Below are 15,143 nucleotides of genomic sequence, written 5' to 3' on the forward strand. Positions count from 1 at the left end.
ACTTCAGACACTTCCTACTTGCATTTTTTAACATAATTGACACGATCGAGCATTATAAAACTTAATCTGGGCAATGTTTGCACTTGCAGCCGATGACTGCATTTCCTGTGCGTCTATATGGCAGCGCTGAGTAGCAGTGTGTGGAAACGAAAGACAGGGACGGACGTAAAGCAATCAGTACGAATAAGAAAGTATGCAGGGCCTCTGGTAGCTCAGTTGGTAGAGCGGTGGACTGTAGTGGAAGATTCACAGTTATCCATAGGTCGCTGGTTCAAATCCGGCCCAGAGGACTGTTTTTCTAATCTCAGGAGCAAAGAGAGCTCCAGAGCATGCCCACTCGGTCAGAACCTCCCTATGTTTTAAACCTATTTTAAAGGAAATTCATTTGCTCAGCTTCTAGTAGCTAGTTGATAATCATGGGATTCTTAGCCTTCGTAGGATAATGATATTTCTTCGAATTATAGTAAAATTGCTTGCTCTTACAGGCATTACTCGTTTAATGTGCTATATAGGTCACATAGTCGCACCAATATTCAGCCGTTTCATAGACATCTCGTTTTTAATACAAACGTAGAAACTACACCCCTGAGCCTATCGCTGTTACTTCCTCGGCGAGAAACGCTTATTACAGAAAATTTAGACTAAACGAAGGTTCCACCGAGATTCGAACTCGGATCGCTGGATTCAGAGTCCAGAGTGCTAACCGTTACACCATGGAACCAGACAGGAGAATGGGACTCGTAAATACACTTAGCAGTGTTCTGACGTACTTCAGACACTTCCTACTTGCATTTTTTAACATAATTGACACGATCGAGCATTATAAAACTTAATCTGGGCAATGTTTGCACTTGCAGCCGATGACTGCATTTCCTGTGCGTCTATATGGCAGCGCTGAGTAGCAGTGTGTGGAAACGAAAGACAGGGACGGACGTAAAGCAATCAGTACGAATAAGAAAGTATGCAGGGCCTCTGGTAGCTCAGTTGGTAGAGCGGTGGACTGTAGTGGAAGATTCACAGTTATCCATAGGTCGCTGGTTCAAATCCGGCCCAGAGGACTGTTTTTCTAATCTCAGGAGCAAAGAGGCTCCAGAGCATGCCCACTCGGTCAGAACCTCCCTATGTTTTAAACCTATTTTAAAGGAAATTCATTTGCTCAGCTTCTAGTAGCTAGTTGATAATCATGGGATTCTTAGCCTTCGTAGGATAATGATATTTCTTCGAATTATAGTAAAATTGCTTGCTCTTACAGGCATTACTCGTTTAATGTGCTATATAGGTCACATAGTCGCACCAATATTCAGCCGTTTCATAGACATCTCGTTTTTAATACAAACGTAGAAACTACACCCCTGAGCCTATCGCTGTTACTTCCTCGGCGAGAAACGCTTATTACAGAAAATTTAGACTAAACGAAGGTTCCACCGAGATTCGAACTCGGATCGCTGGATTCAGAGTCCAGAGTGCTAACCGTTACACCATGGAACCAGACAGGAGAATGGGACTCGTAAATACACTTAGCAGTGTTCTGACGTACTTCAGACACTTCCTACTTGCATTTTTTAACATAATTGACACGATCGAGCATTATAAAACTTAATCTGGGCAATGTTTGCACTTGCAGCCGATGACTGCATTTCCTGTGCGTCTATATGGCAGCGCTGAGTAGCAGTGTGTGGAAACGAAAGACAGGGACGGACGTAAAGCAATCAGTACGAATAAGAAAGTATGCAGGGCCTCTGGTAGCTCAGTTGGTAGAGCGGTGGACTGTAGTGGAAGATTCACAGTTATCCATAGGTCGCTGGTTCAAATCCGGCCCAGAGGACTGTTTTTCTAATCTCAGGAGCAAAGAGGCTCCAGAGCATGCCCACTCGGTCAGAACCTCCCTATGTTTTAAACCTATTTTAAAGGAAATTCATTTGCTCAGCTTCTAGTAGCTAGTTGATAATCATGGGATTCTTAGCCTTTCGTAGGATAATGATATTTCTTCGAATTATAGTAAAATTGCTTGCTCCTTACAGGCATTACTCGTTTAATGTGCTATATAGGTCACATAGTCGCACCAATATTCAGCCGTTTCATAGACATCTCGTTTTTAATACAAACGTAGAAACTACACCCCTGAGCCTATCGCTGTTACTTCCTCGGCGAGAAACGCTTATTACAGAAAATTTAGACTAAACGAAGGTTCCACCGAGATTCGAACTCGGATCGCTGGATTCAGAGTCCAGAGTGCTAACCGTTACACCATGGAACCAGACAGGAGAATGGGACTCGTAAATACACTTAGCAGTGTTCTGACGTACTTCAGACACTTCCTACTTGCATTTTTTAACATAATTGACACGATCGAGCATTATAAAACTTAATCTGGGCAATGTTTGCACTTGCAGCCGATGACTGCATTTCCTGTGCGTCTATATGGCAGCGCTGAGTAAGCAGTGTGTGGAAACGAAAGACAGGGACGGACGTAAAGCAATCAGTACGAATAAGAAAGTATGCAGGGCCTCTGGTAGCTCAGTTGGTAGAGCGGTGGACTGTAGTGGAAGATTCACAGTTATCCATAGGTCGCTGGTTCAAATCCGGCCCAGAGGACTGTTTTTCTAATCTCAGGAGCAAAGAGGCTCCAGAGCATGCCCACTCGGTCAGAACCTCCCTATGTTTTAAACCTATTTTAAAGGAAATTCATTTGCTCAGCTTCTAGTAGCTAGTTGATAATCATGGGATTCTTAGCACTTCGTAGGATAATGATATTTCTTCGAATTATAGTAAAATTGCTTGCTCTTACAGGGCATTACTCGTTTAATGTGCTATATAGGTCACATAGTCGCACCAATATTCAGCCGTTTCATAGACATCTCGTTTTTAATACAAACGTAGAAACTACACCCCTGAGCCTATCGCTGTTACTTCCTCGGCGGAGAAACGCTTATTACAGAAAATTTAGACTAAACGAAGGTTCCACCGAGATTCGAACTCGGATCGCTGGATTCAGAGTCCAGAGTGCTAACCGTTTACACCATGGAACCAGACAGGAGAATGGGACTCGTAATTACACTTAGCAGTGTTCTGACGTACTTCAGACACTTCCTACTTGCATTTTTTAAACATAATTGACACGATCGAGCATTATAAAACTTAATCTGGGGCAATGTTTGCACTTGCAGCCGGATGACTGCATTTCCTGTGGCGTCTATATGGCAGCGCTGAGTAGCAGTGTGTGGAAACGAAAGACAGGGACGGACCGTAAAGCAATCAGTACGAATAAGAAAGTATGCAGGGCCTCTGGTAGCTCAGTTGGTAGAGCGGTGGACTGTAGTGGAAGATTCACAGTTATCCATAGGGTCGCTGGTTCAAATCCGGCCCAGAGGACTGTTTTTCTAATCTCAGGAGCAAAGAGGGCTCCAGAGCATGCCCACTCGGTCAGAACCTCCCTATGTTTTAAACCTATTTTAAAGGAAATTCATTTGCTCAGCTTCTAGTAGCTAGTTGATAATCATGGGATTCTTAGCCTTCGTAGGATAATGATATTTCTTCGAATTATAGTAAAATTGCTTGCTCTTACAGGCATTACTCGTTTAATGTGCTATATAGGTCACATAGTCGCACCAATATTCAGCCGTTTCATAGACATCTCGTTTTTAATACAAACGTAGAAACTACACCCCTGAGCCTATCGCTGTTACTTCCTCGGCGAGAAACGCTTATTACAGAAAATTTAGACTAAACGAAGGTTCCACCGAGATTCGAACTCGGATCGCTGGATTCAGAGTCCAGAGTGCTAACCGTTACACCATGGAACCAGACAGGAGAATGGGACTCGTAAATACACTTAGCAGTGTTCTGACGTACTTCAGACACTTCCTACTTGCATTTTTTAACATAATTGACACGATCGAGCATTATAAAACTTAATCTGGGCAATGTTTGCACTTGCAGCCGATGACTGCATTTCCTGTGCGTCTATATGGCAGCGCTGAGTAGCAGTGTGTGGAAACGAAAGACAGGGACGGACGTTAAAGCAATCAGTACGAATAAGAAAGTATGCAGGGCCTCTGGTAGCTCAGTTGGTAGAGCGGTGGACTGTAGTGGAAGATTCACAGTTATCCATAGGTCGCTGGTTCAAATCCGGCCCAGAGGACTGTTTTTCTAATCTCAGGAGCAAAGAGGCTCCAGAGCATGCCCACTCGGTCAGAACCTCCCTATGTTTTAAACCTATTTTAAAGGAAATTCATTTGCTCAGCTTCTAGTAGCTAGTTGATAATCATGGGATTCTTAGCCTTCGTAGGATAATGATATTTTCTTCGAATTATAGTAAAATTGCTTGCTCTTACAGGCATTACTCGTTTAATGTGCTATATAGGTCACATAGTCGCACCAATATTCAGCCGTTTCATAGACATCTCGTTTTTAATACAAACGTAGAAACTACACCCCTGAGCCTATCGCTGTTACTTCCTCGGCGAGAAACGCTTATTACAGAAATTTAGACTAAACGAAGGTTCCACCGAGATTCGAACTCGGATCGCTGGATTCAGAGTCCAGAGTGCTAACCGTTACACCATGGAACCAGACAGGAGAATGGGACTCGTAAATACACTTAGCAGTGTTCTGACGTACTTCAGACACTTCCTACTTGCATTTTTTAACATAATTGACACGATCGAGCATTATAAAACTTAATCTGGGCAATGTTTGCACTTGCAGCCGATGACTGCATTTCCTGTGCGTCTATATGGCAGCGCTGAGTAGCAGGGTGTGTGGAAACGAAAGACAGGGACGGACGTAAAGCAATCAGTACGAATAAGAAAGTATGCAGGGCCTCTGGTAGCTCAGTTGGTAGAGCGGTGGACTGTAGTGGAAGATTCACAGTTATCCATAGGTCGCTGGTTCAAATCCGGCCCAGAGGACTGTTTTTCTAATCTCAGGAGCAAAGAGGCTCCAGAGCATGCCCACTCGGTCAGAACCTCCCTATGTTTTAAACCTATTTTAAAGGAAATTCATTTGCTCAGCTTCTAGTAGCTAGTTGATAATCATGGATTCTTAGCCTTCGTAGGATAATGATATTTCTTCGAATTATAGTAAAATTGCTTGCTCTTACAGGCATTACTCGTTTAATAGTGCTATATAGGTCACATAGTCGCACCAATATTCAGCCGTTTCATAGACATCTCGTTTTTAATACAAACGTAGAAACTACACCCCTGAGCCTATCGCTGTTACTTCCTCGGCGAGAAACGCTTATTACAGAAAATTTAGACTAAACGAAGGTTCCACCGAGATTCGAACTCGGATCGCTGGGATTCAGAGTCCAGAGTGCTAACCGTTACACCATGGAACCAGACAGGAGAATGGGACTCGTAAATACACTTAGCAGTGTTCTGACGTACTTCAGACACTTCCTACTTGCATTTTTTAACATAATTGACACGATCGAGCATTATAAAACTTAATCTGGGCAATGTTTGCACTTGCAGCCGATGACTGCATTTCCTGTGCGTCTATATGGCAGCGCTGAGTAGCAGTGTGTGGATACGAAAGACAGGGACGGACGTAAAGCAATCAGTACGAATAAGAAAGTATGCAGGGCCTCTGGTAGCTCAGTTGGTAGAGCGGTGGACTGTAGTGGAAGATTCACAGTTATCCATAGGTCGCTGGTTCAAATCCGGCCAGAGGACTGTTTTTCTAATCTCAGGAGCAAAGAGGCCTCCAGAGCATGCCCACTCGGTCAGAACCTCCCTATGTTTTAAACCTATTTTAAAGGAAATTCATTTGCTCAGCTTCTAGTAGCTAGTTGATAATCATGGGATCTTAGCCTTCGTAGGATAATGATATTTCTTCGAATTATAGTAAAATTGCTTGCTCTTACAGGCATTACTCGTTTAATGTGCTATATAGGTCACATAGTCGCACCAATATTCAGCCGTTTCATAGACATCTCGTTTTTTAATACAAACGTAGAAACTACACCCCTGAGCCTATCGCTGTTACTTCCTCGGCGAGAAACGCTTATTACAGAAAATTTTAGACTAAACGAAGGTTCCACCGAGATTCGAACTCGGATCGCTGGATTCAGAGTCCAGAGTGCTAACCGTTTACACCATGGAAACCAGACAGGAGAATGGGACTCGTAAATACACTTAGCAGTGTTCTGACGTACTTCAGACACTTCCTACTTGCATTTTTTAACATAATTGACACGATCGAGCATTATAAAACTTAATCTGGGCAATGTTTGCACTTGCAGCCGATGACTGCATTTCCTGTGCGGTCTATATGGCAGCGCTGAGTAGCAGTGTGTGGAAACGAAAGACAGGGACGGACGTAAAGCAATCAGTACGAATAAGAAAGTATGCAGGGCCTCTGGTAGCTCAGTTGGTAGAGCGGTGGACTGTAGTGGAAGATTCACAGTTATCCATAGGTCGCTGGTTCAAATCCGGCCCAGAGGACTGTTTTTCTAATCTCAGGAGCAAAGAGGCTCCAGAGCATGCCCACTCGGTCAGAACCTCCCTATGTTTTAAACCTATTTTAAAGGAAATTCATTTGCTCAGCTTCTAGTAGCTAGTTGATAATCATGGGATTCTTAGCCTTCGTAGGATAATGATATTTCTTCGAATTATAGTAAAATTGCTTGCTCTTACAGGCATTACTCGTTTAATGTGCTATATAGGTCACATAGTCGCACCAATATTCAGCCGTTTCATAGACATCTCGTTTTTAATACAAACGTAGAAACTACACCCCTGAGCCTATCGCTGTTACTTCCTCGGCGAGAAACGCTTATTACAGAAAATTTAGACTAAACGAAGGTTCCACCGAGATTCGAACTCGGATCGCTGGATTCAGAGTCCAGAGTGCTAACCGTTACACCATGGAACCAGACAGGAGAATGGGACTCGTAAATACACTTAGCAGTGTTCTGACGTACTTCAGACACTTCCTACTTGCATTTTTTAACATAATTGACACGATCGAGCATTATAAAACTTAATCTGGGCAATGTTTGCACTTGCAGCCGATGACTGCATTTCCTGTGCGTCTATATGGCAGCGCTGAGTAGCAGTGTGTGGAAACGAAAGACAGGGACGGACGTAAAGCAATCATGTACGAATAAGAAAGTATGCAGGGCCTCTGGTAGCTCAGTTGGTAGAGCGGTGGACTGTAGTGGAAGATTCACAGTTATCCATAGGTCGCTGGTTCAAATCCGGCCCAGAGGACTGTTTTTCTAATCTCAGGAGCAAAGAGGCTCCAGAGCATGCCCACTCGGTCAGAACCTCCCTATGTTTTAAACCTATTTTAAAGGAAATTCATTTGCTCAGCTTCTAGTAGCTAGTTGATAATCATGGGATTCTTAGCCTTCGTAGGATAATGATATTTCTTCGAATTATAGTAAAATTGCTTGCTCTTACAGGCATTACTCGTTTAATGTGCTATATAGGTCACATAGTCGCACCAATATTCAGCCGTTTCATAGACATCTCGTTTTTAATACAAACGTAGAAACTACACCCCTGAGCCTATCGCTGTTACTTCCTCGGCGAGAAACGCTTATTACAGAAAATTTAGACTAAACGAAGGTTCCACCGAGATTCGAACTCGGATCGCTGGATTCAGAGTCCAGAGTGCTAACCGTTACACCATGGAACCAGACAGGAGAATGGGACTCGTAAATACACTTAGCAGTGTTCTGACGTACTTCAGACACTTCCTACTTGCATTTTTTAACATAATTGACACGATCGAGCATTATAAAACTTAATCTGGGCAATGTTTGCACTTGCAGCCGATGACTGCATTTCCCTGTGCGTCTATATGGCAGCGCTGAGTAGCAGTGTGTGGAAACGAAAGACAGGGACGGACGTAAAGCAATCAGTACGAATAAGAAAGTATGCAGGGCCTCTGGTAGCTCAGTTGGTAGAGCGGTGGACTGTAGTGGAAGATTCACAGTTATCCATAGGTCGCTGGTTCAAATCCGGCCCAGAGGACTGTTTTTCTAATCTCAGGAGCAAAGAGGCTCCAGAGCATGCCCACTCGGTCAGAACCTCCCTATGTTTTAAACCTATTTTAAAGGAAATTCATTTGCTCAGCTTCTAGTAGCTAGTTGATAATCATGGGATTCTTAGCCTTCGTAGGATAATGATATTTCTTCGAATTATAGTAAAATTGCTTGCTCTTACAGGCATTACTCGTTTAATGTGCTATATAGGTCACATAGTCGCACCAATATTCAGCCGTTTCATAGACATCTCGTTTTTAATACAAACGTAGAAACTACACCCCTGAGCCTATCGCTGTTACTTCCTCGGCGAGAAACGCTTATTACAGAAAATTTAGACTAAACGAAGGTTCCACCGAGATTCGAACTCGGATCGCTGGATTCAGAGTCCAGAGTGCTAACCGTTACACCATGGAACCAGACAGGAGAATGGGACTCGTAAATACACTTAGCAGTGTTCTGACGTACTTCAGACACTTCCTACTTGCATTTTTTAACATAATTGACACGATCGAGCATTATAAAACTTAATCTGGGCAATGTTTGCACTTGCAGCCGATGACTGCATTTCCTGTGCGTCTATATGGCAGCGCTGAGTAGCAGTGTGTGGAAACGAAAGACAGGGACGGACGTAAAGCAATCAGTACGAATAAGAAAGTATGCAGGGCCTCTGGTAGCTCAGTTGGTAGAGCGGTGGACTGTAGTGGAAGATTCACAGTTATCCATAGGTCGCTGGTTCAAATCCGGCCCAGAGGACTGTTTTTCTAATCTCAGGAGCAAAGAGGCTCCAGAGCATGCCCACTCGGTCAGAACCTCCCTATGTTTTAAACCTATTTTAAAGGAAATTCATTTGCTCAGCTTCTAGTAGCTAGTTGATAATCATGGGATTCTTAGCCTTCGTAGGATAATGATATTTCTTCGAATTATAGTAAAATTGCTTGCTCTTACAGGCATTACTCGTTTAATGTGCTATATAGGTCACATAGTCGCACCAATATTCAGCCGTTTCATAGACATCTCGTTTTTAATACAAACGTAGAAACTACACCCCTGAGCCTATCGCTGTTACTTCCTCGGCGAGAAACGCTTATTACAGAAAATTTAGACTAAACGAAGGTTCCACCGAGATTCGAACTCGGATCGCTGGATTCAGAGTCCAGAGTGCTAACCGTTACACCATGGAACCAGACAGGAGAATGGGACTCGTAAATACACTTAGCAGTGTTCTGACGTACTTCAGACACTTCCTACTTGCATTTTTTAACATAATTGACACGATCGAGCATTATAAAACTTAATCTGGGCAATGTTTGCACTTGCAGCCGATGACTGCATTTCCTGTGCGTCTATATGGCAGCGCTGAGTAGCAGTGTGTGGAAACGAAAGACAGGGACGGACGTAAAGCAATCAGTACGAATAAGAAAGTATGCAGGGCCTCTGGTAGCTCAGTTGGTAGAGCGGTGGACTGTAGTGGAAGATTCACAGTTATCCATAGGTCGCTGGTTCAAATCCGGCCCAGAGGACTGTTTTTCTAATCTCAGGAGCAAAGAGGCTCCAGAGCATGCCCACTCGGTCAGAACCTCCCTATGTTTTAAACCTATTTTAAAGGAAATTCATTTGCTCAGCTTCTAGTAGCTAGTTGATAATCATGGGATTCTTAGCCTTCGTAGGATAATGATATTTCTTCGAATTATAGTAAAATTGCTTGCTCTTACAGGCATTACTCGTTTAATGTGCTATATAGGTCACATAGTCGCACCAATATTCAGCCGTTTCATAGACATCTCGTTTTTAATACAAACGTAGAAACTACACCCCTGAGCCTATCGCTGTTACTTCCTCGGCGAGAAACGCTTATTACAGAAAATTTAGACTAAACGAAGGTTCCACCGAGATTCGAACTCGGATCGCTGGATTCAGAGTCCAGAGTGCTAACCGTTACACCATGGAACCAGACAGGAGAATGGGACTCGTAAATACACTTAGCAGTGTTCTGACGTACTTCAGACACTTCCTACTTGCATTTTTTAACATAATTGACACGATCGAGCATTATAAAACTTAATCTGGGCAATGTTTGCACTTGCAGCCGATGACTGCATTTCCTGTGCGTCTATATGGCAGCGCTGAGTAGCAGTGTGTGGAAACGAAAGACAGGGACGGACGTAAAGCAATCAGTACGAATAAGAAAGTATGCAGGGCCTCTGGTAGCTCAGTTGGTAGAGCGGTGGACTGTAGTGGAAGATTCACAGTTATCCATAGGTCGCTGGTTCAAATCCGGCCCAGAGGACTGTTTTTCTAATCTCAGGAGCAAAGAGGCTCCAGAGCATGCCCACTCGGTCAGAACCTCCCTATGTTTTAAACCTATTTTAAAGGAAATTCATTTGCTCAGCTTCTAGTAGCTAGTTGATAATCATGGGATTCTTAGCCTTCGTAGGATAATGATATTTCTTCGAATTATAGTAAAATTGCTTGCTCTTACAGGCATTACTCGTTTAATGTGCTATATAGGTCACATAGTCGCACCAATATTCAGCCGTTTCATAGACATCTCGTTTTTAATACAAACGTAGAAACTACACCCCTGAGCCTATCGCTGTTACTTCCTCGGCGAGAAACGCTTATTACAGAAAATTTAGACTAAACGAAGGTTCCACCGAGATTCGAACTCGGATCGCTGGATTCAGAGTCCAGAGTGCTAACCGTTACACCATGGAACCAGACAGGAGAATGGGACTCGTAAATACACTTAGCAGTGTTCTGACGTACTTCAGACACTTCCTACTTGCATTTTTTAACATAATTGACACGATCGAGCATTATAAAACTTAATCTGGGCAATGTTTGCACTTGCAGCCGATGACTGCATTTCCTGTGCGTCTATATGGCAGCGCTGAGTAGCAGTGTGTGGAAACGAAAGACAGGGACGGACGTAAAGCAATCAGTACGAATAAGAAAGTATGCAGGGCCTCTGGTAGCTCAGTTGGTAGAGCGGTGGACTGTAGTGGAAGATTCACAGTTATCCATAGGTCGCTGGTTCAAATCCGGCCCAGAGGACTGTTTTTCTAATCTCAGGAGCAAAGAGGCTCCAGAGCATGCCCACTCGGTCAGAACCTCCCTATGTTTTAAACCTATTTTAAAGGAAATTCATTTGCTCAGCTTCTAGTAGCTAGTTGATAATCATGGGATTCTTAGCCTTCGTAGGATAATGATATTTCTTCGAATTATAGTAAAATTGCTTGCTCTTACAGGCATTACTCGTTTAATGTGCTATATAGGTCACATAGTCGCACCAATATTCAGCCGTTTCATAGACATCTCGTTTTTAATACAAACGTAGAAACTACACCCCTGAGCCTATCGCTGTTACTTCCTCGGCGAGAAACGCTTATTACAGAAAATTTAGACTAAACGAAGGTTCCACCGAGATTCGAACTCGGATCGCTGGATTCAGAGTCCAGAGTGCTAACCGTTACACCATGGAACCAGACAGGAGAATGGGACTCGTAAATACACTTAGCAGTGTTCTGACGTACTTCAGACACTTCCTACTTGCATTTTTTAACATAATTGACACGATCGAGCATTATAAAACTTAATCTGGGCAATGTTTGCACTTGCAGCCGATGACTGCATTTCCTGTGCGTCTATATGGCAGCGCTGAGTAGCAGTGTGTGGAAACGAAAGACAGGGACGGACGTAAAGCAATCAGTACGAATAAGAAAGTATGCAGGGCCTCTGGTAGCTCAGTTGGTAGAGCGGTGGACTGTAGTGGAAGATTCACAGTTATCCATAGGTCGCTGGTTCAAATCCGGCCCAGAGGACTGTTTTTCTAATCTCAGGAGCAAAGAGGCTCCAGAGCATGCCCACTCGGTCAGAACCTCCCTATGTTTTAAACCTATTTTAAAGGAAATTCATTTGCTCAGCTTCTAGTAGCTAGTTGATAATCATGGGATTCTTAGCCTTCGTAGGATAATGATATTTCTTCGAATTATAGTAAAATTGCTTGCTCTTACAGGCATTACTCGTTTAATGTGCTATATAGGTCACATAGTCGCACCAATATTCAGCCGTTTCATAGACATCTCGTTTTTAATACAAACGTAGAAACTACACCCCTGAGCCTATCGCTGTTACTTCCTCGGCGAGAAACGCTTATTACAGAAAATTTAGACTAAACGAAGGTTCCACCGAGATTCGAACTCGGATCGCTGGATTCAGAGTCCAGAGTGCTAACCGTTACACCATGGAACCAGACAGGAGAATGGGACTCGTAAATACACTTAGCAGTGTTCTGACGTACTTCAGACACTTCCTACTTGCATTTTTTAACATAATTGACACGATCGAGCATTATAAAACTTAATCTGGGCAATGTTTGCACTTGCAGCCGATGACTGCATTTCCTGTGCGTCTATATGGCAGCGCTGAGTAGCAGTGTGTGGAAACGAAAGACAGGGACGGACGTAAAGCAATCAGTACGAATAAGAAAGTATGCAGGGCCTCTGGTAGCTCAGTTGGTAGAGCGGTGGACTGTAGTGGAAGATTCACAGTTATCCATAGGTCGCTGGTTCAAATCCGGCCCAGAGGACTGTTTTTCTAATCTCAGGAGCAAAGAGGCTCCAGAGCATGCCCACTCGGTCAGAACCTCCCTATGTTTTAAACCTATTTTAAAGGAAATTCATTTGCTCAGCTTCTAGTAGCTAGTTGATAATCATGGGATTCTTAGCCTTCGTAGGATAATGATATTTCTTCGAATTATAGTAAAATTGCTTGCTCTTACAGGCATTACTCGTTTAATGTGCTATATAGGTCACATAGTCGCACCAATATTCAGCCGTTTCATAGACATCTCGTTTTTAATACAAACGTAGAAACTACACCCCTGAGCCTATCGCTGTTACTTCCTCGGCGAGAAACGCTTATTACAGAAAATTTAGACTAAACGAAGGTTCCACCGAGATTCGAACTCGGATCGCTGGATTCAGAGTCCAGAGTGCTAACCGTTACACCATGGAACCAGACAGGAGAATGGGACTCGTAAATACACTTAGCAGTGTTCTGACGTACTTCAGACACTTCCTACTTGCATTTTTTAACATAATTGACACGATCGAGCATTATAAAACTTAATCTGGGCAATGTTTGCACTTGCAGCCGATGACTGCATTTCCTGTGCGTCTATATGGCAGCGCTGAGTAGCAGTGTGTGGAAACGAAAGACAGGGACGGACGTAAAGCAATCAGTACGAATAAGAAAGTATGCAGGGCCTCTGGTAGCTCAGTTGGTAGAGCTGGTGGACTGTAGTGGAAGATTCACAGTTATCCATAGGTCGCTGGTTCAAATCCGGCCCAGAGGACTGTTTTTCTAATCTCAGGAGCAAAGAGGCTCCAGAGCATGCCCACTCGGTCAGAACCTCCCTATGTTTTAAACCTATTTTAAAGGAAATTCATTTGCTCAGCTTCTAGTAGCTAGTTGATAATCATGGGATTCTTAGCCTTCGTAGGATAATGATATTTCTTCGAATTATAGTAAAATTGCTTGCTCTTACAGGCATTACTCGTTTAATGTGCTATATAGGTCACATAGTCGCACCAATATTCAGCCGTTTCATAGACATCTCGTTTTTAATACAAACGTAGAAACTACACCCCTGAGCCTATCGCTGTTACTTCCTCGGCGAGAAACGCTTATTACAGAAAATTTAGACTAAACGAAGGTTCCACCGAGATTCGAACTCGGATCGCTGGATTCAGAGTCCAGAGTGCTAACCGTTACACCATGGAACCAGACAGGAGAATGGGACTCGTAAATACACTTAGCAGTGTTCTGACGTACTTCAGACACTTCCTACTTGCATTTTTTAACATAATTGACACGATCGAGCATTATAAAACTTAATCTGGGCAATGTTTGCACTTGCAGCCGATGACTGCATTTCCTGTGCGTCTATATGGCAGCGCTGAGTAGCAGTGTGTGGAAACGAAAGACAGGGACGGACGTAAAGCAATCAGTACGAATAAGAAAGTATGCAGGGCCTCTGGTAGCTCAGTTGGTAGAGCGGTGGACTGTAGTGGAAGATTCACAGTTATCCATAGGTCGCTGGTTCAAATCCGGCCCAGAGGACTGTTTTTCTAATCTCAGGAGCAAAGAGGCTCCAGAGCATGCCCACTCGGTCAGAACCTCCCTATGTTTTAAACCTATTTTAAAGGAAATTCATTTGCTCAGCTTCTAGTAGCTAGTTGATAATCATGGGATTCTTAGCCTTCGTAGGATAATGATATTTCTTCGAATTATAGTAAAATTGCTTGCTCTTACAGGCATTACTCGTTTAATGTGCTATATAGGTCACATAGTCGCACCAATATTCAGCCGTTTCATAGACATCTCGTTTTTAATACAAACGTAGAAACTACACCCCTGAGCCTATCGCTGTTACTTCCTCGGCGAGAAACGCTTATTACAGAAAATTTAGACTAAACGAAGGTTCCACCGAGATTCGAACTCGGATCGCTGGATTCAGAGTCCAGAGTGCTAACCGTTACACCATGGAACCAGACAGGAGAATGGGACTCGTAAATACACTTAGCAGTGTTCTGACGTACTTCAGACACTTCCTACTTGCATTTTTTAACATAATTGACACGATCGAGCATTATAAAACTTAATCTGGGCAATGTTTGCACTTGCAGCCGATGACTGCATTTCCTGTGCGTCTATATGGCAGCGCTGAGTAGCAGTGTGTGGAAACGAAAGACAGGGACGGACGTAAAGCAATCAGTACGAATAAGAAAGTATGCAGGGCCTCTGGTAGCTCAGTTGGTAGAGCGGTGGACTGTAGTGGAAGATTCACAGTTATCCATAGGTCGCTGGTTCAAATCCGGCCCAGAGGACTGTTTTTCTAATCTCAGGAGCAAAGAGGCTCCAGAGCATGCCCACTCGGTCAGAACCTCCCTATGTTTTAAACCTATTTTAAAGGAAATTCATTTGCTCAGCTTCTAGTAGCTAGTTGATAATCATGGGATTCTTAGCCTTCGTAGGATAATGATATTTCTTCGAATTATAGTAAAATTGCTTGCTCTTACAGGCATTACTCGTTTAATGTGCTATATAGGTCACATAGTCGCACCAATATTCAGCCGTTTCA

The 15,143-nt window shown here is 43.3% G+C and overlaps 39 non-coding genes across 39 annotated transcripts; 20 read left to right on the forward strand and 19 right to left on the reverse strand.

Moving 5' to 3' along the window:
* Positions 1 to 201: 201 nt before the first annotated feature.
* Positions 202 to 290, forward strand: Trnay-gua. Its single transcript is given in 2 exon segments — positions 202 to 238; positions 255 to 290. It is a non-coding gene; the product is annotated as a tRNA-Tyr (tRNA).
* Positions 291 to 649: 359 nt separating this feature from the next.
* Trnaq-cug lies at positions 650 to 721 on the reverse strand. The gene has a single exon. It is a non-coding gene; the product is annotated as a tRNA-Gln (tRNA).
* Positions 722 to 969: 248 nt separating this feature from the next.
* Trnay-gua lies at positions 970 to 1,058 on the forward strand. The gene is given in 2 exon segments: positions 970 to 1,006; positions 1,023 to 1,058. It is a non-coding gene; the product is annotated as a tRNA-Tyr (tRNA).
* A 358-nt stretch (positions 1,059 to 1,416) lies between these two features.
* Positions 1,417 to 1,488, reverse strand: Trnaq-cug. The gene has a single exon. It is a non-coding gene; the product is annotated as a tRNA-Gln (tRNA).
* Positions 1,489 to 1,736: 248 nt separating this feature from the next.
* Positions 1,737 to 1,825, forward strand: Trnay-gua. The gene is given in 2 exon segments: positions 1,737 to 1,773; positions 1,790 to 1,825. It is a non-coding gene; the product is annotated as a tRNA-Tyr (tRNA).
* A 360-nt stretch (positions 1,826 to 2,185) lies between these two features.
* On the reverse strand, positions 2,186 to 2,257 carry Trnaq-cug. Its single transcript has one exon. It is a non-coding gene; the product is annotated as a tRNA-Gln (tRNA).
* Positions 2,258 to 2,506: 249 nt separating this feature from the next.
* Trnay-gua lies at positions 2,507 to 2,595 on the forward strand. The gene is given in 2 exon segments: positions 2,507 to 2,543; positions 2,560 to 2,595. It is a non-coding gene; the product is annotated as a tRNA-Tyr (tRNA).
* A 361-nt stretch (positions 2,596 to 2,956) lies between these two features.
* On the reverse strand, positions 2,957 to 3,029 carry Trnaq-cug. The gene has a single exon. It is a non-coding gene; the product is annotated as a tRNA-Gln (tRNA).
* Positions 3,030 to 3,282: 253 nt separating this feature from the next.
* Positions 3,283 to 3,372, forward strand: Trnay-gua. The gene is given in 2 exon segments: positions 3,283 to 3,319; positions 3,336 to 3,372. It is a non-coding gene; the product is annotated as a tRNA-Tyr (tRNA).
* A 359-nt stretch (positions 3,373 to 3,731) lies between these two features.
* Positions 3,732 to 3,803, reverse strand: Trnaq-cug. Its single transcript has one exon. It is a non-coding gene; the product is annotated as a tRNA-Gln (tRNA).
* Positions 3,804 to 4,052: 249 nt separating this feature from the next.
* Trnay-gua lies at positions 4,053 to 4,141 on the forward strand. The gene is given in 2 exon segments: positions 4,053 to 4,089; positions 4,106 to 4,141. It is a non-coding gene; the product is annotated as a tRNA-Tyr (tRNA).
* A 358-nt stretch (positions 4,142 to 4,499) lies between these two features.
* Positions 4,500 to 4,571, reverse strand: Trnaq-cug. Its single transcript has one exon. It is a non-coding gene; the product is annotated as a tRNA-Gln (tRNA).
* A 250-nt stretch (positions 4,572 to 4,821) lies between these two features.
* On the forward strand, positions 4,822 to 4,910 carry Trnay-gua. Its single transcript is given in 2 exon segments — positions 4,822 to 4,858; positions 4,875 to 4,910. It is a non-coding gene; the product is annotated as a tRNA-Tyr (tRNA).
* Positions 4,911 to 5,268: 358 nt separating this feature from the next.
* Positions 5,269 to 5,341, reverse strand: Trnaq-cug. The gene has a single exon. It is a non-coding gene; the product is annotated as a tRNA-Gln (tRNA).
* Positions 5,342 to 5,588: 247 nt separating this feature from the next.
* Trnay-gua lies at positions 5,589 to 5,679 on the forward strand. Its single transcript is given in 2 exon segments — positions 5,589 to 5,626; positions 5,643 to 5,679. It is a non-coding gene; the product is annotated as a tRNA-Tyr (tRNA).
* Positions 5,680 to 6,037: 358 nt separating this feature from the next.
* Trnaq-cug lies at positions 6,038 to 6,111 on the reverse strand. The gene has a single exon. It is a non-coding gene; the product is annotated as a tRNA-Gln (tRNA).
* A 249-nt stretch (positions 6,112 to 6,360) lies between these two features.
* On the forward strand, positions 6,361 to 6,449 carry Trnay-gua. The gene is given in 2 exon segments: positions 6,361 to 6,397; positions 6,414 to 6,449. It is a non-coding gene; the product is annotated as a tRNA-Tyr (tRNA).
* A 358-nt stretch (positions 6,450 to 6,807) lies between these two features.
* Positions 6,808 to 6,879, reverse strand: Trnaq-cug. The gene has a single exon. It is a non-coding gene; the product is annotated as a tRNA-Gln (tRNA).
* A 249-nt stretch (positions 6,880 to 7,128) lies between these two features.
* On the forward strand, positions 7,129 to 7,217 carry Trnay-gua. Its single transcript is given in 2 exon segments — positions 7,129 to 7,165; positions 7,182 to 7,217. It is a non-coding gene; the product is annotated as a tRNA-Tyr (tRNA).
* Positions 7,218 to 7,575: 358 nt separating this feature from the next.
* On the reverse strand, positions 7,576 to 7,647 carry Trnaq-cug. Its single transcript has one exon. It is a non-coding gene; the product is annotated as a tRNA-Gln (tRNA).
* A 249-nt stretch (positions 7,648 to 7,896) lies between these two features.
* Trnay-gua lies at positions 7,897 to 7,985 on the forward strand. Its single transcript is given in 2 exon segments — positions 7,897 to 7,933; positions 7,950 to 7,985. It is a non-coding gene; the product is annotated as a tRNA-Tyr (tRNA).
* A 358-nt stretch (positions 7,986 to 8,343) lies between these two features.
* On the reverse strand, positions 8,344 to 8,415 carry Trnaq-cug. Its single transcript has one exon. It is a non-coding gene; the product is annotated as a tRNA-Gln (tRNA).
* Positions 8,416 to 8,663: 248 nt separating this feature from the next.
* Positions 8,664 to 8,752, forward strand: Trnay-gua. Its single transcript is given in 2 exon segments — positions 8,664 to 8,700; positions 8,717 to 8,752. It is a non-coding gene; the product is annotated as a tRNA-Tyr (tRNA).
* A 358-nt stretch (positions 8,753 to 9,110) lies between these two features.
* Trnaq-cug lies at positions 9,111 to 9,182 on the reverse strand. Its single transcript has one exon. It is a non-coding gene; the product is annotated as a tRNA-Gln (tRNA).
* A 248-nt stretch (positions 9,183 to 9,430) lies between these two features.
* Trnay-gua lies at positions 9,431 to 9,519 on the forward strand. The gene is given in 2 exon segments: positions 9,431 to 9,467; positions 9,484 to 9,519. It is a non-coding gene; the product is annotated as a tRNA-Tyr (tRNA).
* A 358-nt stretch (positions 9,520 to 9,877) lies between these two features.
* Trnaq-cug lies at positions 9,878 to 9,949 on the reverse strand. The gene has a single exon. It is a non-coding gene; the product is annotated as a tRNA-Gln (tRNA).
* Positions 9,950 to 10,197: 248 nt separating this feature from the next.
* On the forward strand, positions 10,198 to 10,286 carry Trnay-gua. The gene is given in 2 exon segments: positions 10,198 to 10,234; positions 10,251 to 10,286. It is a non-coding gene; the product is annotated as a tRNA-Tyr (tRNA).
* A 358-nt stretch (positions 10,287 to 10,644) lies between these two features.
* On the reverse strand, positions 10,645 to 10,716 carry Trnaq-cug. The gene has a single exon. It is a non-coding gene; the product is annotated as a tRNA-Gln (tRNA).
* Positions 10,717 to 10,964: 248 nt separating this feature from the next.
* On the forward strand, positions 10,965 to 11,053 carry Trnay-gua. Its single transcript is given in 2 exon segments — positions 10,965 to 11,001; positions 11,018 to 11,053. It is a non-coding gene; the product is annotated as a tRNA-Tyr (tRNA).
* A 358-nt stretch (positions 11,054 to 11,411) lies between these two features.
* Positions 11,412 to 11,483, reverse strand: Trnaq-cug. The gene has a single exon. It is a non-coding gene; the product is annotated as a tRNA-Gln (tRNA).
* Positions 11,484 to 11,731: 248 nt separating this feature from the next.
* Trnay-gua lies at positions 11,732 to 11,820 on the forward strand. The gene is given in 2 exon segments: positions 11,732 to 11,768; positions 11,785 to 11,820. It is a non-coding gene; the product is annotated as a tRNA-Tyr (tRNA).
* A 358-nt stretch (positions 11,821 to 12,178) lies between these two features.
* Positions 12,179 to 12,250, reverse strand: Trnaq-cug. Its single transcript has one exon. It is a non-coding gene; the product is annotated as a tRNA-Gln (tRNA).
* Positions 12,251 to 12,498: 248 nt separating this feature from the next.
* Positions 12,499 to 12,587, forward strand: Trnay-gua. The gene is given in 2 exon segments: positions 12,499 to 12,535; positions 12,552 to 12,587. It is a non-coding gene; the product is annotated as a tRNA-Tyr (tRNA).
* A 358-nt stretch (positions 12,588 to 12,945) lies between these two features.
* Trnaq-cug lies at positions 12,946 to 13,017 on the reverse strand. Its single transcript has one exon. It is a non-coding gene; the product is annotated as a tRNA-Gln (tRNA).
* A 248-nt stretch (positions 13,018 to 13,265) lies between these two features.
* On the forward strand, positions 13,266 to 13,355 carry Trnay-gua. The gene is given in 2 exon segments: positions 13,266 to 13,303; positions 13,320 to 13,355. It is a non-coding gene; the product is annotated as a tRNA-Tyr (tRNA).
* Positions 13,356 to 13,713: 358 nt separating this feature from the next.
* On the reverse strand, positions 13,714 to 13,785 carry Trnaq-cug. Its single transcript has one exon. It is a non-coding gene; the product is annotated as a tRNA-Gln (tRNA).
* A 248-nt stretch (positions 13,786 to 14,033) lies between these two features.
* Trnay-gua lies at positions 14,034 to 14,122 on the forward strand. The gene is given in 2 exon segments: positions 14,034 to 14,070; positions 14,087 to 14,122. It is a non-coding gene; the product is annotated as a tRNA-Tyr (tRNA).
* A 358-nt stretch (positions 14,123 to 14,480) lies between these two features.
* On the reverse strand, positions 14,481 to 14,552 carry Trnaq-cug. Its single transcript has one exon. It is a non-coding gene; the product is annotated as a tRNA-Gln (tRNA).
* A 248-nt stretch (positions 14,553 to 14,800) lies between these two features.
* Trnay-gua lies at positions 14,801 to 14,889 on the forward strand. Its single transcript is given in 2 exon segments — positions 14,801 to 14,837; positions 14,854 to 14,889. It is a non-coding gene; the product is annotated as a tRNA-Tyr (tRNA).
* Positions 14,890 to 15,143: the final 254 nt, after the last annotated feature.

The sequence above is a fragment of the Schistocerca piceifrons genome, unplaced genomic scaffold (assembly GCF_021461385.2).
Source record: "Schistocerca piceifrons isolate TAMUIC-IGC-003096 unplaced genomic scaffold, iqSchPice1.1 HiC_scaffold_1763, whole genome shotgun sequence".
Taxonomy (NCBI): Eukaryota; Metazoa; Arthropoda; class Insecta; order Orthoptera; family Acrididae; genus Schistocerca; species Schistocerca piceifrons.